This window comes from Balearica regulorum, chromosome 14 (assembly GCF_011004875.1).
Source record: "Balearica regulorum gibbericeps isolate bBalReg1 chromosome 14, bBalReg1.pri, whole genome shotgun sequence".
Classification (NCBI taxonomy): domain Eukaryota; kingdom Metazoa; phylum Chordata; class Aves; order Gruiformes; family Gruidae; genus Balearica; species Balearica regulorum.
The window spans coordinates 3,213,244-3,240,805 of NC_046197.1; the positions used below are offsets into that span (position 1 = coordinate 3,213,244).

The 27,562-nt window shown below is 49.0% G+C and overlaps 1 long non-coding RNA gene across 1 annotated transcript; it reads left to right on the forward strand.

Moving 5' to 3' along the window:
- LOC142603879 (uncharacterized) lies at positions 1–27,071 on the forward strand. Its single transcript, XR_012837785.1, has 3 exons — positions 1–302; positions 16,401–16,498; positions 26,605–27,071. It is a non-coding gene; the product is annotated as an uncharacterized LOC142603879 (long non-coding RNA).
- Positions 27,072–27,562: the final 491 nt, after the last annotated feature.

Sequence of the window (27,562 nt, forward strand, 5' to 3'; positions counted from 1 at the left end):
TTTTGAATTCAGACACATCTGGACTTAGGCAAGCCTCCTTCGTTTGTTTTCGCTCCGGACTTGCCAAGCCATGCCAGGGTTTGCGCGAACCTCTGCGTGATTTGCGGCTCCGAGCCTGTGAGCGCCCGGACTCCCCAGCACCCCTGAGGCTTGTGACTCCCCACCGCACTCGAGGATTGACTCCTGGTCCTGTATCGCTGGGTTTCCACCAAAAACATCCTCCCTTCAGCCTGCGAGCAGAGGCAGGCATGCCGAGAGAGGGGAGGGCAGGACCGAGAGCCAGACCCCCGGGTGATGCGGAGGTAACGCAAGCGCTTCGTTTTAGCAAGCAAGCACGTCCTAGCGCGGCTGTCTCATTTTAGGCATCCGCGTCAGGTTTGTGAATCGAGGCTTTAGACTTCTGGGGACAGGAGCGCTCTCCCTGCCACGCTGGGAGCAGTGGGAAAGGGGTTTTTGTTCGGGCGTGAGGGCTGGGTGGTGACCCAAGTGACGGGAAGCAATTTGCAAGCAGCAGAAACCTCACTGCAGCCCAACAGCGGTCCCCAGGGTGCAGCGGGCTGTGAGCGCGAAGGGCTGTCGGTAATCCCGTTCATCCCAAACCACGAGGCCAGGAGAAGCGCTCGGAGGGAGGTGGCAGCCGTCCTCGCTCGCACTTGACCTTGTGCCCACCTGGCAGAGCGGCTTGCGCCTTCCTGCTAGCCCACGGCTCTGGGCTCAGCTCTTCCAGAGCTGCATGTATAAAAACAACAGCTAATAAATAAAGCGTTTGCTATTTCCTTGGCAAAAGGAAGAAAAGCTACAAAGAAAGCACCTACAATAGCTTTTTTTTTTTTTTTTTTTTTAAGGTGGTTGGATGGGAGCTGAAGGCCTATCGCAAAGACGCTTCTTTGGCTTTGATTTGACACTAGATTTCAGTCGATCCAATGGAATTTTAATGCTACGGCCAAATATAACATCAAATAATGAAAAACTTCAATGGTAAACATTAACACAAACAGGCATCGAGTATATTAAACATCTTTTAGAATGCAACAGGCCAAATCTGCAAATTGGGAACAGGTCCCTGAGCTGGCACACTATAAAAGCAGGCTTCAGTTTGCCATCTCCAGGACCTGTCGATGGAGTACAGCGTATAGCTGAGTTAGAGTCCATTACGTGTTTAGATTAAACTCTGTGTAGCATTGATTCAGCTGTTGATGTTGGCTACGAGGAGACGGTGTTCAAACATGGGTGCCTTAATGGGATGTCCATAGCCCAGATCTGCGCTAAGGGGACTAAGTGCTCATTTTCTAAGTCTGGCTACTGAGGCCAGCAGCTCAGCCCAAGCCTTGCAAAGCCAGCGTTGTAAACGGGGCCAAATTTTTCAAACCTCGGGGCCTGCAGTGTGTGCTTGGGGGGTTTTCAAAAATGCAACATGCCCCGCAGCTCCCCCGGGGTGCAGGTGTGAGGGCTGACAGCCCGACCACGAGCAGCGAGTCCCCGCCGGGCTCACAGCCCCGTTTCCTTCCCCGGGACGGGCTCAGCCCTCGGCGGCTGCCCCTGCCCGGGGTCCCGCCTGCTCCACCTGCGCTGGCCTCATGTCGTCACCCCCAACGTATAGACTAGAAACCAGCCGCATCACCGACCGGTGTAAAATTTGCCACACCAAAATAAACGCCAAAACTAGCGCATCTCAGGTTTTGCCCAGCCGAAATGGATTCATTCCTGTCTCTTTGCCTAGGTTTGAAGTGATTGCTGACGCACGTCACGGTTCCAGTGCTTGCTGGCTAAAAAGCATCCGATGGGGGTTGGGCTGTCCTCGTTCGGGGGACACTGCGTGGGTTTTTGGTGACTGGGAGTTCCGACATCGGGGAAACGCAGCGGACTGAGGAGCGGTGCTTCTGCTCTTCCCAGTAAGTAAATAATAACGAAGTCTCTGCCGTTAAAATAATGTCTTAGCTATAGACCCAATTCATGCCGAACTCCCCCATAGCACGCAGAGGCACATACGTGTCGCCTGAGCATTGTATCCTTCCGTAGGCAGCTGGGCTGTGTCCCAAATGCCAGCTTCCAGCGGGGTTGCTTTCCCCACTTTGATTTATAATTACTGATCACATGGGAGGATGGAGAGGAAAGGCCCGAGTTGGTTGGGTTTTTTGTTGGTTTTTTTTTTTGTTCCTCGTTTAATAATTTAATTTGTATTCTGATCTTCAAATCCCAATAGCACCATGTGAAGTAGAGAAACTCGGCAGGGGAGGGGGGAGGAGGGATAGAGGAGGGAGCCAGGGCTTTCTATTTCCATATGGTGAGCCTCTCCTCCTCGCGATCACAGCTTGTCATCTGTCTTCTTTTAAACTTCAGATCCCCTGTAAAAATCTTCCCAGCAAAGAATGGGCCATAAATGTGACACAAAGACAGTCCAAGGGAAGAGATTACCACGGGGTAATTGTGAAGCATGATTTCGTTAGAGGATTTCTTTACCTACGGGCAGGGACGCAGGAGTAACGCGAGCGACGGGAGCTGTGTATTTCTGGAGCGGGGCACAGCGGCAGGAGCGTTGTTAACATTCTGGGGAGATAAGCCCCCGTACTCCCCTTTCATTTACTTGGCAGACAAAACGACACGTGCCTTTCTCGACGTCTAAATTGTGGTCAGATTAAATGACGCCCCGATTTACCTGGTTTTAAAACAGGTAATCACCGTGGCACAGTGTTGCCGGCCCCACCGTGTCACGCTGCCGGGGACCGCTCAGTGTTCGTATCCCACCGCCAGAAAGGAGGAAATTGTTCTAGTTTGGACACTTTCTGTAAAGTAACAATACCGTCACCTCCCGATGCGCAGCCACGGGAGAACGGACTCGCAGGTTGCACCTGGGTTTTCTGTGACCAGAACGCTGCTCTCACGCAACGCTTCCGAGCATCTTTCTTTATCGAGTTACTTCACGCGAACTGTACTTTAATAGTTTATAATCTAATTCAGTGTAGCGCAAGCATCTCTACAGGTGATTTTCATGCGCGCCCCACGCAGCGGGTCGTTCGCTGTGGATGCGTGGCGGGGGCAGCGTTCGCTACGGCTCGTTTGTCGTGAACACTCAGGGCATGGTCGAAACAGAACGATTTCCGCAGAAAGGCCTCGTTCTCCTCCGGTGGCTAAGAAGGGGCTGCTCTTGCAGAAGTGGTCTGCGTTGATGGTGGGGCAGGAGAGGCGAGGGGGAGGCCCGGGCACCTCGCGCGTGGGGGTGTGCTGCCCGATGCCGCCTCCCCGAGGAGGTGAGCGGGTTAGTTGAAATGCGTGCGGGCGCTCCTGGCTTGGGTCGAGGCGTTTTTCTGGTTTTAGCTGTGCGATCGACTGCGGGAGGTGGCGGCTTTGCGCCCCGCCGGACACTCCACACCAGAGCCATCACTTCTTCCGCTCCTTGTCCCATAGCCGTGCTGCAGAGAAGACCCGGAGGACAGGAGCAGAAGGTGCAGCAGAGCACCGCTGCGACGCAGCCACGGCACCCGCCTCGAGCTCGGCGCTCGGCCGGAGGCGTCTCCGTCCATGCAGGTACGGTGGGGTGGGTCCAGCAGCCCTCCCCCTCCCAACCCCGCGGCACCGCGCAGCCCTTGCGTTTAGCAGGTGCCTCTTTCTCCCTCCCTTCCCTTCCCATCTGCGCAGGCGCGGACGTCGGGTCCCCCATCTGCAGAACCTGCCGCGGGCAAACCCGGGTCTTCGCCCTGTCAGAGAATACTCTGGACCTACGGAAACTACAGGAGGGACCAAAGTGACCGGCTGGGCCAGCCCGAGGGGCCGCGGCGGCTTGGTCTGTGCCAGGGTTTCCCGATGTTACTGCTCTGTTCTGATGAAACATTATACAGAAAGATACAGGCAAAGCATTATGCTCACAGCCTTTGCCAACAAGTTATGTTTTAATGTAATTTAACTGTAATCTCAGAGTGTTTTTGTTAGCTATAATTAGTAAAATATGTCTGTTTTCTGTGTTCCTTGAAGACGTCTGAACTCCTGCCAGTTCCCTATAGTTTTCCTGACATGCAGTGTAACAAGCAGACCACCAAAATGTATTTACCAATAACTGTTTATTTACATTCCATGAAATCTAATAACATTTGCTGCCTTCATTCGGGATAAATGCTGGCCAAAGTGTAAAGCATAAAAAAATAAACACTGCCTTAATTTCTAACCCAGTCCACAGAATATTTTATTTTTGCTCAATTTGCCCTGCCTGTTAGCATTTTGGCATTCTGCTGCTTGGAAGTTGGGGGGGGGGGGGGGGGAAGAAAAAAAGTTGAAAAAGTTCTGTAATGTATCTTCCTGTTCAGTCCAAAACCTTGCAGGGATTTCCTGGACATTTTATTTTTCATTTCTAAAGTCTGCACGAGGCTGGTATTTCATTTCTTTGTTTTCAGCTCTCGCAAGCGTTTGAAACCATATTGCAGAGAAAACGTCCAGGGCATTAAACAGCAACGGCGGTTGGTGTTGCACCGGTGCCAGTGTAAAGCACTTCTCCTTCTCCCAGAGTCATTGGCTTTGCCGGTGTAAAAATAATCAGAATTAGGTCTGTATCTTGTTACTAACCAAATCTGCTCTTGTTGAAGAAAGTATAACTGAGGGCAGAATTGTCATCTCAAATCTTCAGCAGGTTCCTCTCCTCCTGTGTCTGGTTTTGTTTATACAAGTACATGCTTTCTCAAAGCCCAGAAAATTCAGATGGCGTAGGCAGGAGAGGTCGCATACAACAGCTGTGGGCGGTATCTGCAGCTGGCAAAATCTGATGCAACCCCGGTAATGTCAGCGACGCACCGTCCTAACCCAGCCGAGGAGCTGGGCTGGCGTCTCTGCCGCCTGCTGTCATGCCAGCGGGCTCGCCCAGCAGCGTGCTAGCAAGCACTCCACTCTGAGAGCGTCCCAGGAGCCAACCGCACGTGGAATGGCTGGATGGACTGCATCAGGCTGCGCACGCGTCGTGGGTGCCAGAGTTTCGCGGTGCCACCGGTGCGTTGTGCTAAATGCGTTTTGCTGCATTGAGCAGCGAGATGGGTTTTAGAGGGCACTGGATTTCGCGAGACACCTGCGCTGATCTGAGCGACGTGCAGCAGGCGGAGAAGCTGAATGCCACCACGTCCCCTTCCAGGGCAAGGAAAGTCAGCAGAGCCCGGGCGGCCGCAGCTGCAGGGTGCCTGATGACCTCATACGTTTGGCTGCCATCGCTGCTCCTCAGCTGCTGTGCCAGCGCCCCGTGTCTGCCATTGCTGAGCTTCGAGCCGTGCGTCGTGCACGGAGCGCGGCACAGCGCAGTGCGGCCACACCGCTCTGCCCGAAGGCCTTGCTCCTGCCCCAAAGACCAGTCTTTGCAAATTCACGCAGCCCAGCCATCCCTGCCCAGCGCGGGATCTGGGGTGCTCGTCGCACCATCTAGAGAACGTCTGTTCGCTAGGTCTGAGAAACCTCAGTCGTGATTTGGAGAGGCAGCGCTGTGCCTTAGGTCTTGATGGGGGTGACAGTCCCTTTTCCTGGGGTACGGGGTCACTGCTGCGCCTTTGGTGGAACCGGCTCCTAGAGGAGCCCCAAACCACGCGTGAGACCATGATCCTGCTGCAGCTTTGGAGAACTCCCCTTTAAAGCCGTTCCCGGGAAAGCAACCTCCACCTTTCTGTGCTTCTGATGTAGCTGGTATGTTGTTAAGGCAGAGGCCGTTTGCACTTTTCTAGGTGCCTTCGGTTCAGGAGCTCCACACGCTGGATGGTAACGAATTAAGCCTCGGACTAAGAGTTGTCCAGGAAGCGCTGAGCAGGCCCATGCTGTGACGGAGATCATAGGAGACCTTCTCAGCTGCATGTTTCCAAACCACCTTGGGCTATCTAGTCTCTGTACTCACTTAAATTGAGGGTGAAACTTTCCCTGCCTTCAGATGAGAGCAAAATTTCAAAGATTTTTTGGAGGGCTTCTTGAAAAATTTCAACCTCAAAGGTAATAAAAGTGAAATTCAAAATCCAGTCCAAGCAAAACCAGACGCTGGTGTGGGATGAGGAGCCTGCCCTCATCTCCCTCTGAACACGGCCACGGTGGCGCGGCGCTTTTTTTCCCCTGACAAATTGCCCACCTACCCAGGCTGCTGGCAGAGCTCAAGTATGGATCCTTTGGGATAATTAAGGAAAAAAAAACCTGTGAAAATTACAGGTTACCCATTTTTGGCTTTTCTTTGCATTTCTGGGTTCCTGTTTCTTTGCATTTCTGGGTTCCTGTTATTTTCTCCCTTCAGTTTTCCTGCGTGTAAGGCTTGCACTGGAACTGGTCAGATGGTTGCGGAGTGGAGGAAGGAGAGGGGTTCAAAACACGTTCAAAATCTCAGAGAAGTCGTCTCTCCTGCTGACCGCACTCAACAGACAATGCACGCCACAGCATTCCTTCATTGTTCCAGTAGGATGCTCGGTAAATTGAGCTGTAAATAACTCCGTAAACTGTTCACTGCTAGACTCACGTTTCCGAAAGCAGAGAGCTTTCAGAGGCGAGTGCGCGAAGACACGGCGCCGTGGGATGGGGCTGGAATTAGCCAAGCGCACGCGGGGCTGGTCCTGCCCTTCCGCCGCCCAGCACCTGCTCTCGGTGATGATTCGGCATCGCGGCGTGTTGGGCTCAGCCCATCGGCGGACCCAGCCAGCAGCCAATCGTCAGGGCTGGTTTTGAATATTAAGCGCTGCTATAAACCAGCCTGGACAAGCTAGAAGCCAATGTTTTCCAGAGATTATTGTAAATACTGGGAAGGGAGAAAAAAAGAAAAAGAAGATTGGGATGTGCTGACAGAAAGAAAAACCAGAGCGAAGCGCATCACCCCGTGTTTACAAACAAGGCGTCCCATAGCAGTTGCGGGGTTTAGTGAAGACGTGGCTTTGGAGCGGGAGAGGAAATCACCTTAGGACTTTTGGGCTACATTAACATTTTTTGGAGACAAAGGCTGAAAATAACAAACAGAAGCAGCAATAACAAAACCCCTCGGTAGATGGGATATTTCCTTCACCACGGGGGATGGATTCACACGGTGAATCCTTGAACGCAATCCCCGAGCCGCTAGTCATCAGATGCCTTATTGCAAATCGTTGTTCTTTCTCATTTAGGCTGGAAATTTCTCAATTTGCTGTCTGCAAAAGCAACAACAGGAACCCGTCGTGACACTCTGGGCCCTTTGACCGTGGTGGGAGATGTGCCGTGACTTTCAGCAGACCCACGCTCGTGCCCGGAGGCAGCTTTGGTGGTTTCGGCAGCACCACGGGGCCATCGAGCACGGCAGGTTTGTTCTTTAATTTGGGGGGGTTTGGCTAAAGCAGCAGCACGCTCTCCCTGTGCGGTACCTGCTAGCACGGGACGTTGCCACTCAGCTTTCTGCTAGGCATTTTTATGTAAATACTGTCTACATTTTAAGGCATTTCCAGCATATAGAAGTATTTCAGTGCATGGAAAGGATTTACGAAGACCAGGTTTTACACCGTTTTAGCTGAAACTGCGACATGGCAAAAAATTATAAATAAAGTAGCCCAAGGACATCGAGTTGTTTTCATTTACTGGACTCGTTAAAGTAGACTGGTCTCCTTTTTTTTCACTTGAAATCGGGATTCTCTGTGGAGGTATATGGGGAGCGCAGAACTGGACAGGCTTGAAAGGTCGCCCGGCTGAGAGTCCCGCTGCCCCCAGCCGAGCGTCGGCTGAATCCCTTCGTAAAACGCTCGGCAGAGGAGGTGGAAAAAGTAGGTCAAGCTCTGCTCACAAATACACCTCTTACATGTGGCCAATTCTAATGAAATTAGGGAACGAATCAGCATTAAAACCTGGGCAAAGGGAGATCAAAACTGAGTTGAACTCTCATAGGGAGAGCGAGTCCAGCTGTAACTACTGACTAGTCCATGTCTAAAAAAGCTGTAGAAATAAAGTAAAATAGACCTGTGTGTTCTTAGAGGGGAAAAAACCAGCAAAAGCAAGGGGAAAAAAACGCAACCACCTTCACGCAGCATTTGGTGCAGACATGGCCCTGGAGCCTCTCCTTGTCCGTACACCCACCCCCTTCCCCTTCCTCCCTCTTTCCAACACTCCAGCTATTTTTCCGTTATTTATTTCACAATCAAAAGCTGCTTTGCAAGAAAAAAAAAAAAAATAACAACAACAACCGAAAAAGCCGTCTGACTCATCTGAGCAGGACCCAGTCTAGTTTGGATGCAAACACCGGGAAAACAGCGCAGGGTTACGGAGCAGCTGCCGGAGGAGCACTTCTGGGATGTCGTTTCAGCCCTGACCAAAGTAACTTCTTTTTTTTTTTTTTTTTTTTTTGTTTTGTTTTTTTAAAGTACCCCGACAATTAGTGGTAAAAAGGTCACTAGTAAAAATGAGTTTTGTGGTTTTGCAACTTTGCATTAAAAAAACCACCACGCTTCTGGCACCGCGTCCCCCGGTTGGCAGCGTTTCCGCAGACCGAATTGAATAAGCATGCAGGCTGAAAAGCCCGTTCAGATCGGTCCCTCTAGGTCAGGCTTTCGTTACATTAGCAGGGTATTTGGGAGTTTGCGTTGCACCTGCCTGCAGTACATCTGGCTGGAGAATTAAAAAAAAAAAAGCAGGGGTTTAATGTTCCCTTAGTCCCAGCTTCTCACCCTCTGTGAGCCCTGGAATATATCATTTACAATTAAAATATAATGAAATCAAATTGTGAGATCATTTCAAAGTTACTGACCCTGGTGTTTAACAGGTTGTGAATGTTTTCACAAAGGCCGAGGTGGTAGAAGTATTTTATTCCATATTCTTTATCCTTCAGAGACCTCAGAGTAATAAACAATTAAGTAGAATTCAAACTAACTGTGGATAGCACAAATTCTCTTTTATTAGGTGTCCAATACATCACTTTTTTCTTTACGCTCTTAAAGAGCTGGGACTCAGGCTTGAGGTGTTATCAAAGATGATGAAAGCCACTACAAATTACAGTTTCCACTTAAGGTTTTGCGATGAGGAAAGGTATCAAATACAGCCAGGAAAGGATCTGATGTCTAATGATCCCGTATCTCCAGGACTTCCACACTGCCATTATTTCAGGCAAGTCCGTGGGGGGCCGGGTGCTTTGTTAGCGCTTGTAGGACCTGTCTGAAGCTTCCGTGAGCTTCATGGAAGAAGCAACAGGTTGTTGTATGAGGTGTTGAACTTCCAAGTCTAGTTTCTTAGGGGTTTTGTCTTCCTTTCGGTCTCATCGCACTTTCATCGCCATCACATAGCCCGGCTGCCTGCCTCTGAAGGAGAGCCTCAAGTGTAGTTGCATCAATGAGGTTTCTCAGTGGGATATTTTTACCAAAAAAATGACCAATGCCAATGACCAACCTGATCCATGTTTGGACTGGCTCCGGTCAAGAAGTGAAGTTATGTTTTCTAGAAAGGTGTTGCAGGGGTGTAATCCATTTTCTTCCTGATGGGCAGGATGACTTCAGCAACGTTTTGGTGGAACTCTAGACACGTTGGAAAGCAGCAGCATTTTTTTTTTCCTTTAACAAACTAGAATTTCATTTCTACGCTTTCAAAGAAGGTCCAGATGGGATCCATAGCAAAACAGTTAGGTACTGTAGGGAAGATCCTGCCCATTGCTGGATTTGCCGAGAGGAAAGTCCACTGGAGAGCAGTGTGTGCTAGGTCCAAGAGCACAGCTGCTCTTTTTTTTTTTTTTTTTTTTTTTTTTTTTTTACCAAGCGGTTCCCACCACCACAATGTTCAGGTGGGTTTGAGGAGAGCGCAAAGGACAGTACTGCCACAAAGAGCAAAAAATATTAGACAAGACTCACTCAGTGAGCAGCAGGATGAGGGAAAGCTTCCCAAGAGAGGAACGTTGGGGCATCACGGTTTGATATATTCATTGGCTGCTGTGTGAACCATGAGGCACTGATTGCCAACGAGTATCGACTGCAGGGACACGGCCAGTTCCTGTTCCAGCAAATAGGACTTTTCAAAACTCCCACGTCTCTCCACATGAACTTGTAACACGCTTCAGACCCCAGGAACCGGAGAGCGATCTCATCAAGTGAAGCTCCAGAAGCTCCTGTAGCTGCTGGTGCATGGGAAGCGCTTGATGGATCTTGTGTTGCAAGTGCGCTGAAAAGCAAATGCAATGGATGCATCAGCCCCATAGAGCTTCCCACATCACATCATTATGAAACTTTTAATGACTGATTGTGGACCTGGATGAAGGGCAGGAGTGTCATTTCATTTCCCAAGTCAACTTTCATGAAGGACAAAGCTCAGACAGCAGTTGTCAGGAGAAATGAAAGCTAACCAGAATGTACGTTATACGAACAGCTCAACCGTTCAGTTACTTTGAATTGCATTTCATTCACCACTTAGAAGAACGCCACAATTACACAGCTATTTAGTATCACCAGAGCGTTCAGTAAGAGCTCGTGGTCATGCCCTCCGGCACTGCAGTCTGGTCGGAGCACGGTGCAACGCTGAAGTAAAGGGAGGGTGTGAATGAAAAGCCAACTGCTGGGACCAGCATCCTGAGTGCACATGGCTTCTTGGTGTGAGCAGGGGAGCAGGATTTCAGGAGGATTCCTCTCCATAGCTAAGGCCCAAATTACCTCCAAGGCTGAAATGCTTGAGCAAGACCAAATTTGGCTGTGGTTTTTATAATTTATTTGTATCTTTCTAAAACGGGGCAATCCGACATGGGTAAACAGCGATGTATTCCTCTTGTAAGCAAAGCGTGACCCGAACAAAACGCCCAGGGTGTGTGTCCTCCCAGGTGCAGCCAGGCCCGGGGACATGCACACTCCAGGACAACCCAGGGCAGGTGGAGCAGGTTGGGTTGGAAAGAACTTGAAACGTGCGCTAAGGTCCGTCATGTTAGCCCGATCTGAATTCATGCCGGTGGCTAAGCCATCGTGCTTCAGCATCCTCCCTCGGCATCACAGACTGATGCTGAAATCCCAGTTCAAGCAGTTTGAAGCTTATCAAAGGAAACCTCTGGCAGGGCTATGGTCGGCACCGGAGAGACACGGCTTGGCTTGGACATGTCACATGTCACCTCGGGGGAAATGCTCCTGGCATAGAGTTCAGGGATCAGCACATGAAAGGGGAAAAAATGATCTGTTTTCTGTCCGAGTACTGCTCCCTGGGGATGAGCAGATTCCCTCCGGCAGCCTCCCACCCCACCCAGCCCCACCATCAACCGGCAACTACACCGGCGACTCAGGACAATGGGGAATTCACTAAAACATCGAAGCGTGCCCTCACTACGGGATTTACAGTGGTGTTTTGGGGGGATTCACGGTGCTGTGGCCCGTCCGTATGGAAGCACACTGGGGGCGGTCCCGGGGAGGGAGAGGAGCTCAGGTTGGGCTGTCTCCTCCTGCTTCCAGCCTCCATGGCTTTCGAGATGCACGCTGCTCTTCTTTCATCTCTTGGATCCAAATCCACCATAATAAATAAAATTCTTCCTGTCTGAAAGATACATTAATTTTGGTGGTCTCAAAAGTAACGAAAATAAATACTTGACTTGGCATGCGGAGCCCCGACTGGAGCGAGGAGCAGAATGTGTGTACTTGGAGCTGTTTTTACAAGAACATAAGCTGTGGAAAAAGCTTGGCTTTTAGCTCACGGGCTCTGTACGTCTGAAGAGAAACAGAGAGATTTGAGAAGTTCAATCAAACATACAGAAACATTGTCAAATACGAGTTTTCTATCTCTGTTTAAACGCTTTGAAAACTGCACATCAAAGCTTCTCAGGGGAAGCACCGTCTGAGTCCAGGCGGGATGCTCGGGCCAGCCCTGGCACAGCGATGGCTCTGCCGACGGAGCACGGGCAGCGCTGGCCTGTATGGTTTCAGGTCTTTTTAGAACACGTATGGGGAAATGGCAGCAAAACCAAGATTATCTCAATAAAATAGAGCCTCAAACCACCGTTCATGGTAGCTGCAGGTGTAAGAGCCTGATGCTGCAGCCCTGGGCCGTGTCGCTGGGTGCGAGCGCAGCACCGCGACAGACCCACGGGCACCACGCTTGGGAGCTGGACTGCCCCTCGGCACTGAAGGCTCTTTATTTCAATTAATTTTTTTTTTATAAAGGTAATTTGTATCCGCTAGCTACCGTTATGCTAACCAGCGCTGGCCCCAGCATCGTGTCTTCATGCAGCAGCAGCGGGAAGGGCTGGGGCCGTGGAGATGGTACCCTAATAAAAGGAAACATGCTCCCAGCCGGTCGGTATTTGAGGTCATCCTTTCCTTCCCGAGCGTGAGGCGGTGTGCCTTGCTCCGTACCCGGGCAGGGGGGCTGCCACCGCGGGGACAGTCCTGGAGCCGTGGGGCTGCTCCGTGCATAACGGGAAGGAAAATGTCTGGCTGTGCTCCGGTTACCTGCTCTCTGCCAGTGTTTGCCGGTGCAGAGGGGCTTCTGGTCCCCCTGGGGCAGGTGTGTGCGCATGTATACACACACACACGTGCACACACATGCATACGTGCACACCCCCCTCTCTTTCCTCCCCCCCCCCACCGTGCCACACGGAGCAGGTCTGGCAGGGCAGGAGGTTCTGGGCACTCCAGCTTCTCTTTTGCAGCTGCAGGGAGTTTGGATCCCAGTGTCAGGCACTCGAACGTGACTCACACCAGAGGCAGGGAGGAGGAGGAGGAGGAGACGGCAGCGTTGCTGAAGCAGGCACGCGCCGAGGTTGTGCTCAGTAGCTAAGTCCCTGCGTGGCTGTTGCTGCTGCACCGATTGGGGCTGCTAAAGCTGCCGGTGCAACCATTAACACATCTGACCCCGACGAGCGGTAGCGTTAGCACAGCAGATCCCGGGACAGTTCTTCCGAAGGCGCTGGGTGCCCCCGTCACTGATGAGCTGAGCCCATCACACTAACAGGCTTTATTGCTGTTTAGCGTGAAAGTGGGTTTAGCAGTTGTCTTTCTGGAGCGATGCTTATTGTTTGCAAATAGATTAATTGTTTGACGTTATCCATGCATAGATGCTACTGCAAATCATATCTATATTATTCAGAATATAGACGGAAGGTGCTGTTAATTTTGGAGCTCTTTTGACTCTCTAACAATTTTTTTTCTTTGGCTAAAGAAGAAGTGTGTCTCAGGGTTGGTTTTTCTGACTCTGCAAGCTGAATGAGATCTTCTCCCGTGGCATATACAAGCAACAGGAACGCATTGATGTGACTGTTTGGTAGTACAGTGAATGATGAAGTACAAAAACTGCGTTTTAATAAGCTTTGTAGAAAATATCTGGCATCTAAATGTCGTAGAATGAGAAAGACATTTCAATCTTGAATTAATGAGTTGCAGCACAAAGCCATCTCTGAGGCAGGCGCAGATATGAATATAAAACAGCATGTGTGTCTTACAAAGAATCCAATATCCTATAAAATGCTACACCATAAAGATGTTAATAAAAAGCACAGCTTATTTCAGATTAAATTAATAGTCTCAGGAATACACCCAGAATTTCTTCTTTCTGTTGATGACCAGAATCATTAAACGGCATGTTCTGGGGACGGGGAGCCTTGATGAGTGGCACCAACTGTTCAAAATAACGTCCAGAATCACTGTCACGATAAATGAAGGAGAAGGTCCCACTGTTGCAGTGAGCTGCAGGCATCCGAGCTCTGCTCAAGGTCTGCTGATGGTGGGGCAGCACTCGCTAACGAGAGGCACAGCTACAATTGGGTGAGGTCTGTATACAGGGTTCATTCTTTGAGCCCACTGATTCCCCTTTTCTGGAAAAGCCAGTAGACACCATGGTGGACTGGAAACAACAGTGGTTCATTCAACATTTCTGGCAATACTTTCAGCTGTATTTCAATGGCTTGTTATTTTGATAAACAGTGTACATGCCAAAACCTTTCAAGGTGAAGAAGCACACGCTCAGCATTTCCCAGAAGCTGCAGCATCACATTTGGATGCAGAGTTCATGTGATTTCATCTTCAGAAGCTGCTTGGTTTCATTATAATGTTGCTTTGTGCTGGTTGTGTTTTGAAAAGTTGGCTACTGTGGTGGACCCAACCCATGACAGGGTTGAGAAAGGGTCAGTTTAGACACAAAACATCCAGAAAAACCAGCTGTGGGGCTCGGAGCTCACTGTGTCAGCTCTTTTGAGCACAAGCCACGCAGCAGTGATGACACAGCACACTCCTAGCAGAGGGAAATAGCACTTTCACCAGCAGAACAGGGTAAGGCAGTGGTGTTCCTTGTGTAACCGCGGCCAACCAGCCTGCCCAAAGGAAGTCACTGGTGGAGACCGTCCGGAAATCAGGGGCATTCATCCCTCCATCCAGCACCACCAAGTGGTAGCCAGGCAGCATGGCCAAGGACGTCGAGGGAGGACATCGCGTACTGGCAGATGATTTGGTTTGGTCATGCTGGGTTGGGTCTGCTCTTCACCATCTTCTTCTGTCTTCCAATGATTGCCTCCAAATAGTCAAAAATTGTAAACTACCATAACAAAAACCAAGCAAAAATGGGAAAGCCAGGAAATAAAAAATATATACCTGGTACTAGAGAGGTGTCTAGTTGTTGAACATGCCACAAAGGGAATTAATTTAAACGTCAGGAGGCACACAAGTTACCTCAAGCTGTTGCTCCTCAGTGACCTCAGGCAGCAGAGCACTGAAGTACACATTTAGCTTTGAGCACGTAAGGAATTGTATCAACTAAGTGCAGACTACTAACTGAGACACGGAAAACCACACGGTTGCCTGGTCTGGAGTTAATATAAATGCTAAGCTGGGCACAACTCTTACCCACCCTTCTCCCATGGGAGCCAGGCTGGCGAGGGGGATGCTCGCCTCCCCGTTTCCCCCGTTCTCACTGTCGTGGTTTAGGCCCAGCCGGCAGCTGAGCGCCACGCGGCCGCTCACTCACTCCTTCCCCAGCATGATGGGGAGGAGAAGTTAACAAAAGGCTCGGGTCGAGATAAGGACAGGGAGAGCTAATTATCATCACGAGCAAAACAAACTGAACTTAGAAAGAGGGATTCATCTAATTTATTACTAAACAGAATAGAGCAATGAAAAAAAAAAACAAGTAACATCAAGCCTTAAAACACCTCCCCCACCCCTCCCCGGGCTCAACTTCACTCCCGGCTTCAACCTCCTCCCCCCCCCTCAGTGGCGGGGGGGGGGGAAGGGAATGGGGGGAGGGGGATGGGGGTTGCGGTCAGTGCAGCGCACGTTGTTTCTGCCGCTTCGTTGTCCTCGGGGAGAGGACTCCTCTCATCCTTCCCCTGCTCCAAAATGGAGTCTCTCCCACGGGCTACAGTCCTTCCCGAACTGCTCCGGCGTGGTCTCTTCCATGGGGTGCAGACCTTTAGGAGAAAACTGTTCCAGCGTGGGTCTCTCACGGGGTCACAAGTCCTGCCACCAAAACCTGCCCTGGCGTGGGCTCCCCTCTTCACGGGTCTACCGGTCCGGCCAGGGACTTGCTTCAGCCCAGGCTTCCCACAGGCCACAGCCTCCCTCGGGTACCTCCACCTGCTCCAGCGTAGGGTCCTCCACGGGCTGCAGGTGGAATCTCTACACCCCCTCATCGGTCCTCCATGGGCTGCAGGGGAACAGCCTGCTTCCCCATGGTTTTCACCACGGGCTGCAGGGGGATCTCTGCTCCGGTGTCTAGAGCGCCTCCTCCTCCCCCCTCCTCCTGCACTGACCTTGATGTTACATCTCCGCACTTCCCCCTCCGGATGTAAAAAAACTTCCCACCTTCTTAAATATGTTATCACAGAGGCGCTGATTGGCTTGGCCTTGGCCAGGGGCGGGCCCATCTTGGGGCTGGCTGGCATTGGCTCTACCAGACACTGTGGAAGCTTCTAGAAGCTCCTCACAGGAGCCACCCCTATAACCCATGCCCCCACCCGCTACCAAAACCTTGCCACACAAACCCAACACACTCACGCTGCCTCCCAGTCTGCACGCGACTAAACGGGAGAGGAGCTTTCGAAGTATGATTTCAAGCAGGTTAGCTCAAGATTTCAACAAAGAATTTAGCCCCAGTGTTCTGGGTCAGATGATACTCATTTTTTGTGTTTAGCTTTGGGAAGCAGTAGAATTAATCGGGCTGATGCAAAAAAAAAAAAAAAAAAAGCTGAAAAAAATTTAATAAAAGCTACAGCGTTAACAAATACTGAACTAATGACCTTTGATATATGAAGCAAATGCTTCATCGACTAGCCTATACAATGTTTCATTACCAGCCATGGGAATTTACAGGTGTTAAATTAGCTGCAAGATAGCTCCCATATTGTTGCCTGACTGTAATAGAACATATTGAAAAAGTTAATAAGGAATTGAGCATAGGGGCTGCAGAGTTCAAACAAAACCTACTTACCAGTTCAGTCTGAGGTCTTCATCAAGCTAAATTCCGTACAAGCCACCATTTATTGTGTAATTTTGTTTATTCCCTTTCCTAAGCCTGAAGGACAGCATCCACCAGAGAAGTACCTGCTGCCAGAGAAACGAAGCCACGAGAGAGGTGACGCAGAGAGGAGCTTGCGCTGCTGTAGTCAGAGGTAATAGTGACATATCTTCTCTGATTTTTTTTTAACCTTTTTACTACAATCAATATATATTACAATTATTTTAAATGGGAAACCTGGAGTTCCTTTTCCAAAACTGTTGCCATTAAATAGTTGGGCAACTGTAGAGACTGAAAATTCACCCAGACTTCCCAATTAGACAGCTGTAATCAAAGCATAGCTCGTTGTCTACATCCAGAAATGTTACTGTTACGTATTGAAATCACACACAAAACATATTCCGCGTTATTCACAACTCCTAATGGAGACAGCACACTCACATCATTGCTCGAGGTCTTTCCGTGCAGTTGACACCTTCCATAAATGCTCTCATGGCTTCTGTGGAACTGCAAGTGTGCGGAATTTCTTTGCTTCATGTCCTACGTAGGTTTTTGTGGTGGGAATGGGCTCTGGCCCACTGTTAAGGATAATTATTGTTTCCTCTCTTGGAGATAACACTGTTTTAAAAGTACAATGTATGACAACCAAGGGCAGGAAGGAGAGGTGAAGGCAGGGGGGATTTTACATAAATAGGACTCTGAAACTTCACTATCTATTTTTTCCTTAAAATAAGATTTTGTGTAATCAGGAATCCCTTGAAATCACCAAACCCTCAGATTAAACACTCAATTTCATCTAATAATATGAATAATTTAACAGTACCACATCTTTAATATACATCTTACATACATTGAAAAACATGGACTCCTGGTGCCATCAGTGGCAGTACAAATTGCAATGAAAAGTGGGGAGGAAAGGCAAAAAAAACTAGAGAAGGAGTTTCAGGAAGATTTGTTAAAGCCCCAGTGTGTGCTCAGAGCATCCCCAGGCTTTTCTGCTACCCAGAACTGGGTGTCCCAGCCCAGTTTTCATGGTGGGAGCAGGAGATCAGGGGGCGGCTCATACTTCTAGACACTTGGTATGAGAAAGAATAGTCAAACCAAGATGCTTGGACTGAATTGAACAGAAGAAGCAAAGAAAAGAGAAGAAAAGCAAGGTAGGGAGAGCAGCACCCAGTTATTCCTCTACGCAAGTTTTTTTCTTTTTTTTCTTTTTTTTTTTTTTTTTGGTGAAATCAGTTCTTCTATGGCTTAGTTTGCACACAGAGCTTGAACGGCTCCACCACCAGCGAACGTGGTGCACCTCTCCAGTGGAGATGGAGATCCCTCAACTGGGCAGTGGGAATGCAGAGTGTGTAACAAAATTAATGAGCAATTGCAGCTCTAACTTGGGTAGATCAGACCACAAATCAAAGCAAAGGAGCTGGGGTAGGAGGGGAGGGAGCAGCCATGTCCATCTGCTGACATTTGTGTTTGCTGACTTCATATGTTCTCCTTGGTGCTAAGGAGAAGCCACATGTTGTTCTGCAAATACAGTGTTCGTTTTCCATAAACAACAGTCATACAATAATTTTAAAGTTAAATTAGCCTGTGTGCATCATGCAACGTCCCCCTGTAAAGAGGCAAAAATGTACCAGATGGGAAAATATAATAAAGTAATTTTATGACAGTTGCAACAAGCCAAGAAACTATAAAATGGCAGCAGATAGAAAATAAAATTATAAAATGTATGCATTGTTAGCTCTTTTCACTGGCACAGAGCTGGTCGGTGAAATCAGAAGGCAATAACCAAAAGTCCCGAAGCCAGTAGCCTCTGATTCTGCCCCCCACCCTACCCCCGTACCCCTACACCCCAGGAGAGACAGCAGGATGCCCCAGACTTGTGAAGGATGCAGCGAAGGTAGATAATAATGAGCATCCAAGCGCTGCTTGCCCTCGGAGAGCTTCCAAGCATGGAGGAACTGTTCTGCATTTGCTATTTCCTGCTGCTCAGGCTTGCCTTGCTGACCCCTCTCCTGGTAAATGAAACACCTCTGGCAGCGCAGTGAGTTTGATTAAAAACCAGGAAATATAGGAGGTAAGACGTTTTCAATAATGCCTTCAAAACTACGACCTGATCCGATGGCCCGTAACTCACCGAAGTCAAAGAAGAGATCACGTTAAGTAAGGGATGTGCGCTCTCATCCTTGGTTTGCAATGAAATCAGGTTTGGAATGAATCTCAATTGTTTTTCTTAATCTTTCTCTTTTTTTTTTTTTTCTTTTTGCTTTAAACAAAAGCTCTATATGATTTTCTCTTACAATGTCTCCTGGGGGTTTGCATTTTCTCTGCTCTTTAGCACTGAATCACAGTATCTTACATTTATATGGTACCCAAAGGATCCTGAAGCATGCAGAAATTATAAGCCAAATTTTGCTTTTGGAAGCATGAGCTCAGCTCATACCAAAGTTAATGGGAGGTGAGCACAAACATCTAAAGGGAAGAATTTGCCCTTTCAGACAAAGAGGAATCGTTTCACCCACCGCTGAAGTGCAGTTGCCTGTGAGGCAAAACATGGCAAATGGTTAAAGGTTCAGACCTCGGAGGTGCTGATCTCTATCAGCTCTTGAAGACAACGAGACCTAAGGATAGTCAACACCAGCAGCGGGGTGCTGAGCTGTGTTTCACTTGTCTCGAGGCACTGTCTCATCAATACACAGCTTTCTTGGCTTTTGCAGGCTAAAAATTAAAGGGCTCTTAAAATTAACTTGCTTTGTTTCTATTTTGAATCAACTTGGACTTTTCAACTTGAAACATTTCATTTCGGGGCTTTTTAAGGCCAACGCTTGCAGACTGGAAAGCCTGAATAAAGCCCTTCAGCGCTTGTGCAGAAGCCTTCATGTCAGAGAGCCGTGCTTGTTCCGCGTGTACATCTGATGGGAGAGTCATTTGCACGTTTAGAAATGATATATCAAATTTTTGTGGTGTTTTTTTTACGATAAAGACCTTCAGGTGGCACAGGCAGGTGATTAGCCAGGGAGTTTAAGTTTCCTTCACTGGCACTAAACGGACTATCAGACTAGATGACGGCGGCTTACGGCGCATCAAGCCGGCTGATGCACTCCCCGCATCTCCTCCGCTACCTGATGGCTCAAACAAGTACAGAGACAGATCGCAGGTTTATATCCAGAGTCCAGCACACCAAGTAGCAAAGTAGAAACTCCTTTCCCGCACTCTTGTTTTCCTTCAGTTTTGCTAGCAATGGCTGAATTTCCAACTGTTCTGAGTCCTTTTTTGGATAACCCACCCCCAAGATGCAATCCAGATGCGTAGCCAAGTGCCTTAAACCTCTGAACTGACTAAACCAAATTATATAAAATCTTCTGCGTTTGCAAAATTGGGTTGGGAATCTCAAGAAAACAGGCGTGCTTAGGGGATTTCCAGCATTTCCTCCTCCTCAGGTTGGCAGTATCACAGAGCAGCCTCTTCCCATGGTGTTCTGGCACTCCTGGGCTCCATCCCAGCCAGCAGAGTCATTTGCAAAGGTGCCCAACGTTAAAACATTATGGGGGGAAAATGTTATTTGGCCTCCTCGGAGCACAGAAAGCTTCTTTTAAGCATGGGACAAAATGATGGCTTGTTATCCAGACAGGTCCTCCTTTCCCTGACTCTTTGTGTGATGGTTAAATAGGGAGACTGGTGCTGGAAAGCCAAGCGCTGCAGGGACCTGAAAGCAAGACCTGAAGGCTCCATTTCACTAGTGGATGGACTTTAACCAAAAGCTAAGAGCCATATGGAAGGAAAATTGGAATAAGGAGCCAGGACCAGCTCACACAAAAGGCCTCTCACTCTTCATCAGTGTAATTAAAACCCTGAGGGCAAACCTAAGCACTGGGAGCACCTGAAGGAAGCCCCGAGGTCTCACTTCGTGGGCTTAGCTACCCGGTGGCGTTTGCTAGGGCAGTCTGGCACTTCGCTAAATGCAAATGTAGCTCCACCTGCATTTCCAGAGGAGCTCTAACTCTCTCTGAGCTCACTGCTTTGTTCCAAAAGTCGGAATAAGCCAGAAGCCAGGTCACCTAATACAGGCACGGCCTGCACCCACTCCCCATCACCCGACCCAATTCTGCTCTTGGGAGCGCAAAATACTTGAAGCAGAGCGGGGATATTCAAACTCGAGTGCTCTAAACTCCACTGGTTAAAACTTATCGGCAGCGCTTGGTAACTGGCCTCAGGATTGCTGCCAAACCAGTGCAAATCCACAGGAACTATTTTAGTTCAAATCCTACGGCTGAGACAAATAGGAGCGTGCATGCACGCGCACACACACAGAGTTGCTGTGGCTTGGCAGGTGAGCGGCAACTCATTAAGTTGCAATAACTCAATCACCCACTATCATCCCAATCTCTATTCTCTAACGCGGCGGTTTGATTTTTTTCAAAGGCCGGGGAGCGCTTGCAGGTCCCACTGGCAGCGATGGGGCTTGCAGGTGCTCCCACCTTCTGAAGATCAAGGAGCTTTGTACAGATGGTTTAATATAGCCCTGTGTCTGGTTCGGGGTACCCGGGTTTCAACGTCCTGACGCTAACCTCCCGCGTCAGGAGCGGCCACCGTGCCAGTGTTAGAAGAGCTGGTGGGATGAGCAGTTGTAAAGCACAAAGAAACAGGCTCGGGTTTGAATTAGGAAATGCAATACTGGGGGGGGGGGATAAGGGGGGGACGCCTGACCTCGGTGTGACTCCGCAAACCCTAACGTCTATTTATCGTTGTCATTCTGAGCTCGCTCTTTAGGCTTACAAATGCAATGAACCAGTTTCTCTGAGATCATGTTTTAAATATACTGCCCCGGGGCTACTCTTTAAAATTCAAAACATTGGAGGACACACAGAGAGGGCGTTTCGAATCATTTTTGACAAGCAGAAATTCTCCTTGACAACCTGAAAGGTGAGCACCGGGAAGCCCTGAACCCCACACACGGCGCAGCACAGCATCAGAACAAGACCACAAAAATGCTGTTTTCTCGTAAGACACCGACGTTTCATGTACGCAATTTGCCCACAAATCTGAACCACGTTGCTGAAGGTTTAGATGCTGGATAACCCTCGTGAAGGAGCGGAGATGGCAGGGGAGCCTCTGTTTTGCACAATTTGACGAACTGATGGTGCTGAGGTGCAGAAAGACCCGAAGCAAGCTAGGGAAGAGCTCAGATGATGGACCCCCCCCTCCCTTCCCATCTTTTGCACTGTCCGTTCAGTCTATCGGGATTCAAAGCGTGGGCAGGGAAAATACAGGCGGGTAGTGGTCTGTGCCTTCCTGCCAGAGCCCTGCGCCTCCATCCCTCTCCGTGCAGGGCTAAGGCAAACTGGCACGGTTAAAGCAATGATTTCAGAGCTCAATCAAAGCTCTGCATTTCTGCCAGCAGCCATCCCAGTGGACGGACTGTATACCTTTAAGTGCTGCTCACTTGCCCTCTAAAAGGGAGAAAATAACTTTAAAAAAAAAAAAAAAAAAACCTGTTAGGAGTTATATTACCTGCAACAGCTGAATTTAATTAGTACCGCAATCACAACAAATATTTAAAAGGTCTAAAAAGCTGTGAAGGGAAATTTGCTTTCCTAGGAGAGAGACCCGTGCCTCGTGCGCTCTGTGCACAACTGAGTGCTGCCACGAATGACTCACGTTGGAGACACTTCACACAACTGCAGATTTTTGTAATCATGGCGTGAGCTGGAGTATGGAGGCAGGAGGTGAAGATTTTGGTACAAATCAGAATTTCCTTGTCGTGTTGCTGTGCCCTTTCCAAGCGCTGGCCCATATCTAGACACGCAGTCTGTCGGTGCTCTGTGTACTCCGGTCACTGCAATCTCTCCCTTAGCTCTGCGTCCTGACAGAAGGAAAGTTTTCCTCTAATAAGATAAAACCTGAAAAAACAGCCACAACAAGCAGAGGGTAGGAGTTTTCCTGCTCAAGACCCGAGAGCAGCACAGCAGCACCGAGGGAGACAACAGCAAATACCAGGACAGTTGGACCATTTCTGTTCCAGTGCTGGGCTTTGGACGAGGCGGGATGGAGAGACTCTCTGCAGCCCTCTTCCCAACACCCACACAGAATCAGGTAGAAACCAAAGATGTTTGACCAGTTGGGTAAAACACCAATACCTTTATTCTTACCAGGTTTCTATTGTGTGCCTGTGTCTATTTACTAGACCCTAAAAGAGTAAGGATAATGGATTTCTTCTAGGAATGGGCACAGCAGACTACAGCCTCAGCATCCCTTAAAAACCTCATGGCAGGAAAGTATCCCTGGTGGGGAAGGGGTCCTCACAGCCTTGGGGACTCGGGTGTTGTGGGTTGTGGCACTGTCCCAGAACGTGAACGTGGAGCATCCAAAGCGTTACACTAGTGATGCCAGAGCAGTTTTGTAGCCCTGACTCCAAACAGCCCAAACCCTTCTTTGTCACCGATCTCACTGGGCTACACCTCCTCGTGCGAGCTCACTCTCCAATATTCACAGCCATTGCAAAGGGCCAACGATCAGCATCGTTATTGTGCTGGGTGCCAAGCCCAGTCCTGCCATGGTTGCTGCGTCCAGGGGTACAGCATCCCAGGTACATCCTGTATCCAAGGGTGCGTCCTTCCCTGAAGAGCCACAGGGCACCTTCTGCTAAATCATACCCAGGATCACAAATCACAGGGGACTGGGGAGAGGTGTCCCTGCGTGGAGAGCATCAGACAACGAGCCTGACTCATCACTCACTTCCTGCATCCTCCCACCCATCCCACCCCCGTGGAAACCCTTCTAGGGGCACCCATCGTAGCAGAGAGGTGACGGTAGGATGAGGTGTTGGTGCAGGCAGCAAGGACGTGGTTCTGCAACAGCTGCTCGCTGGGCTGCGTCTCTCAGCAGTGACAGACGAGCTTTCGGTACCCTACCAGAGCAGACGTGGAAACGTGCAGCAAAGGAGCGAAAGGCCAGGCTGAAAGGCTGGCTGCCCTGGCAAGGAGCAGGGATATTTACTAGCCTGGGATGACAAAAATGAAAATAGCTCCACGTCTGAGCAAACAGGAGAAATAAACAGTGCGAGTGATGAAGGCAGCGCAGGCAGCCTGGGAGTATCTGGTGTTGCTCGTTGTGGCCTCATCCAGCAACCACTGCGTCCATGGAAAGCGTCTCCTTCACAGCAGCGGGCTCTACTGGGTCCCTGCACAGAACCGAGGGAAACCCAGGTCTCTGGAAGGAGCGAGCGGGCTATTGCATCGCATACCGTGCCGAAGCGAATTCCTCCCCGTGATTGCACTCCCACAATCTCGCTGAACTCGGCAGGCGAGGAGGGTACATGGATTTCATGCCTGCGCAAGCCCACCGCATTGCCACACAGGCTCGCCGCCCAGCATGAGCTATCTGGTCCTTAGGTCTAGACAAGATGCAACTGCATGTTATGTCCTGATTTACTTCTGAAGTCAGATGGGTGAGCAGGAGTGGGGAATTTCAGGAGGTTTTGGTTTATCTCCTGCTCCCATTTCCTGCTGCATCTAAGTACATCCTGCTTTGCTGTTGATCTAACCCAGCTACTCTTGCCTCGGGGAAAGGAGGAGGAAGGACTTGAGGCTCGCGCTGGAGCAGCATCTCCAGGAGATCTCCTGAGGCTCTTCATTTTGGTCCTCCTTCCTCAGAGCCCTGTGCCACAGCCTGCCCAGGCAGCTTGGTTGGACCTAACCCCAGCCAGGAAAAAATGGATGTTCATTCTCTGCTCGACCGGAGAGTTCCTGGGAGTCTTCTCACCCAGTAGTTAGAGCTAACTTTTTAAACATGTTTAGGCACCTATGCTATGACTTACATTTCACTTAAGTATTTCCTTTTGGCTGGCTCTAAACTTTCAGAGAAACCTTAACCAACAGTATGCGCAGGGGCTTAGGTGGACCTTTGCCATGCAGCTCTGGGTTCTTACTCACTGCAACGAGAAGGACCTCAAGTCCTGGTTACCTTCAAAAACCAGCAAACTAACCCTTAGCTTCTTCAAATCTCAGTTTTGTGAGGTGAAGGTACAACCCTTTGCTATGACAGGATCAGCACGGCATTACATACTGCGAGGCATTCAGATATTACAGACATGTCAGACCAGAAGGAGGAGGTCACATCTTCTTCCGTCTTCCCAAAGGACTGGCAGCTAGCACAGCAGGAGAAGTTTCCTTTATGTCCTTGGGATGGGAGGAGGCTTCAAGCAACTGAGATCCCCAGGAGAAAGGAGTGACTGCGGTTTGGTAAGCTCCATGCCTACCTCCCAGTGGGCACCTGGGAAGCCATCCAATTCTGTCATGGCTTAACATGATTTCTCTGCTTGACACTAGCTTCTCAATACCTCTTGTGGAACATCTCTGTGCCAGAGAAGGACACGAGAGTCCCAAGCTTGGCCACCCCTGCCCAAACCTCCCCCAGCGGGAGTCAGCACATGGAGCAGCAGAAAGCTGAACACAGCCCCAGGTTCTGCAGCAACAACCCTTTGATCCCGTCTGTCAGCCCCATCATCTAGCAGCCCATCCAAACTCACTGCCTGCCTTCTGCCAACACGCTTCTGAGGTGGAGGGGGAAAAAGCCTGGAGCCGAATACAATGTCTGGAGCACTTGCTCTCCTTTGGGATTAGGTGCAGGCCCTCTGCCAGGCAGGGCTGGCCAGGGCTATAGGCTTCTTCAGAAGATCTTGGAGAGGCAGAGTGCCCCTAAAGCTCCCGCCGACTCTAGGCAGGGCTGAATCCCCTGCCTGCAGGTATGTTGGCAAGCTCAAAATTGGCCATTTACACATCCCAGGTGCCTTTCCCTTTATGAATTTGAGGGTTTTTGGGAGCAGAGAACAGACAACGCAGACTTTGAGTTCATCCAGCTAGACTCAGTCACTTGAGAGCAAAAGTAAATGCAGTTTTTGCTCTGAGACCCCAAAGTGTCACTACCCGGGCAGGGTGACCATGTGCCACATGGGACATGCAGGGCTCCAGCTGGTGCCACGTTGTATGTGTAGAAAAAGGGGCATTTCTCTGCCATGTGGTTGACGAGATGCTGGGAACTGCCTGATGGACATCTGGGTCAAGGATCTGGGTGGTCCAAATCCTTCCCAAGATGAGAGTCAGGGGGTCACTTGCAGAAATGGAAGAGAAAGGGGCTTTTTTCCTGCCTTCTCATTCTATTTTAAGGAAAATATATGACACAGTATGTGATTTAACATGCTTTACATACCAAAAATGAACTGAGTATAAAAGAATCATCTGTTTGGGGAGGGAGTCTGCTAAAAAAGGAACCAGTTAAGTTAACTGTTTACGTGGGGCAAAAGAACCACGTAAACAGTTAACTTAAACAAGACACAGTTTGGTGCAGCTTGGCTCTGTTCATAACAACACATGGGAACTCTGGGCAAAACCATATTGCACTAGTTATAGGCTCATCTCGTAGACTTAAGAGATGGAAAAGACTTATTAGGTCATTGAGTCCATCCCACCTGCCAGTGAAGGATTGTTCCCCGCAGAATTTTCTCTATTGCTTTGTACAGTCCAATTTTAAATGATCCAAGCGATGTGGTCTCAGCCACTTCCTTGGGGAGACGCTTGAACAGATATATTTTGTTTAACTGAATCCTTTAAATGGTTAACCCTTTTCTTTCCCATTTTGCCTCGTGTTTTCATTTCACGTTTCAACTCTCTGAAACATGAAAAGTTTCATTTTATGTTTCCCATGTAGTATACTTACACAGTTATGGCCATACAACTATTACTACTGCCTGCTCTGAAACAGAGCATCATATCCAATGGCTAAAAGCTCGATAAAAAATATATCACAGAAAATAAAACAAATTTGCTGTAACCATGTATGCAAATGAGCTCCTCAAATCCACAAAACATTCAGGACATTCCAGTATGACATGGGTATCAGCATGGTGTGGATGCTCAGGCGTGTTTCTGTTTGGTGGAAAATTAACTGGTTTCTAGCTCAATATATTTCATCTTCACGGGTAGGATGTAAAGCCAGTAAAGTTCAGAGCTCAATAAGGTTTTGAACTCTGGCAAACTCATCTGAGATTATTCCTGTTACTTAAGTTCCAAGGGGCAAAATTTAAGCCAGGGACAAGCCTGGATTGTATTTTCCCCATCTCAGTGAATGTGGTTTTTAAAGAGAAATAAACTTCTAGCTCACCACAGGCTTGTGCTAGGTATCAGGAACAAAACGTCCTGATCTAGCTCCTCATCGTTCCTCTGTCTTTCTCTCATTCCTTTCTTTTGGCATTCCGCTGCGAAGTGCACCATAAATACTCATCATTAACTATCAGCACATGGAGCTGCTTCACTTCCTGACACAACCCGCCTCCCGTGGAAGCGTGTGAAAATAGAGGCAAAGGTGAAGGAAGGGACTGATGCAGGATTCTTAAATGGAGGCTTTGGGGTTTTTTTCTTCACTGCAAAATGCAAAGAAATCCAAGACATGCAGCTCTGTGACTTCAGGAGTTGCAAAGAAGGAATACATGCGAGGAGGACGATGCATAGGTTATATAGCGGTGTTCATCCCTGGAACTCCAAGAACGTAACCAAGGATGTTGCAATACCTTGTTGGTTTCACACACATCAAAGGTCAGGGATTGCTCCATTAATCTCATAAGCCATAGGAATTACAGAAATTGTGCGGTGTACCTTTCTGGAAAGGAAGTTTTTGCAGAGATAAAGGTAGTATATTTTGTCAGACAAACTGATGTAGATGAAAACAACCTGCCAAGCCTTTAGGCCTACAGGATAGATATGTAAGATATTACTTCTGTCTGAAAGGTTTGGGGTTTTATTCCCCCAGCCCATTGTGGTGGGAACATAACTGGTAATGCTTTAGGATGGGATGTTTTCTTACCCTTTTCCCTTTTACACAAAAAAGCAAAGAGGTCCTTCCAGTTCAAACGTTTTTCCTGTAAGTGAGCATCAGCAGAAGGAGCAGACAATGACCTGCAAGGGAGGCAGCCTGAAGCACATGTTCTCTCTAAGGATTTGCAGTCTGGTTTGTGTTTGAAATCTTTGTAATCCACATGGAAAACTCGCACCACAACCAATTCTGGGCTGGTATTTTGGTTTATTGATACGAAGAGGCATGTGGGTTGGGCAAGGGATCAATCAGCATCAAAAGGGCGCAGGAGCACCAGTCCGACTGTGCAAGCACTGAGCATTGCACCAGGTTAATTATTTCTGCACACAAACACACACGTAGCACAACCCTG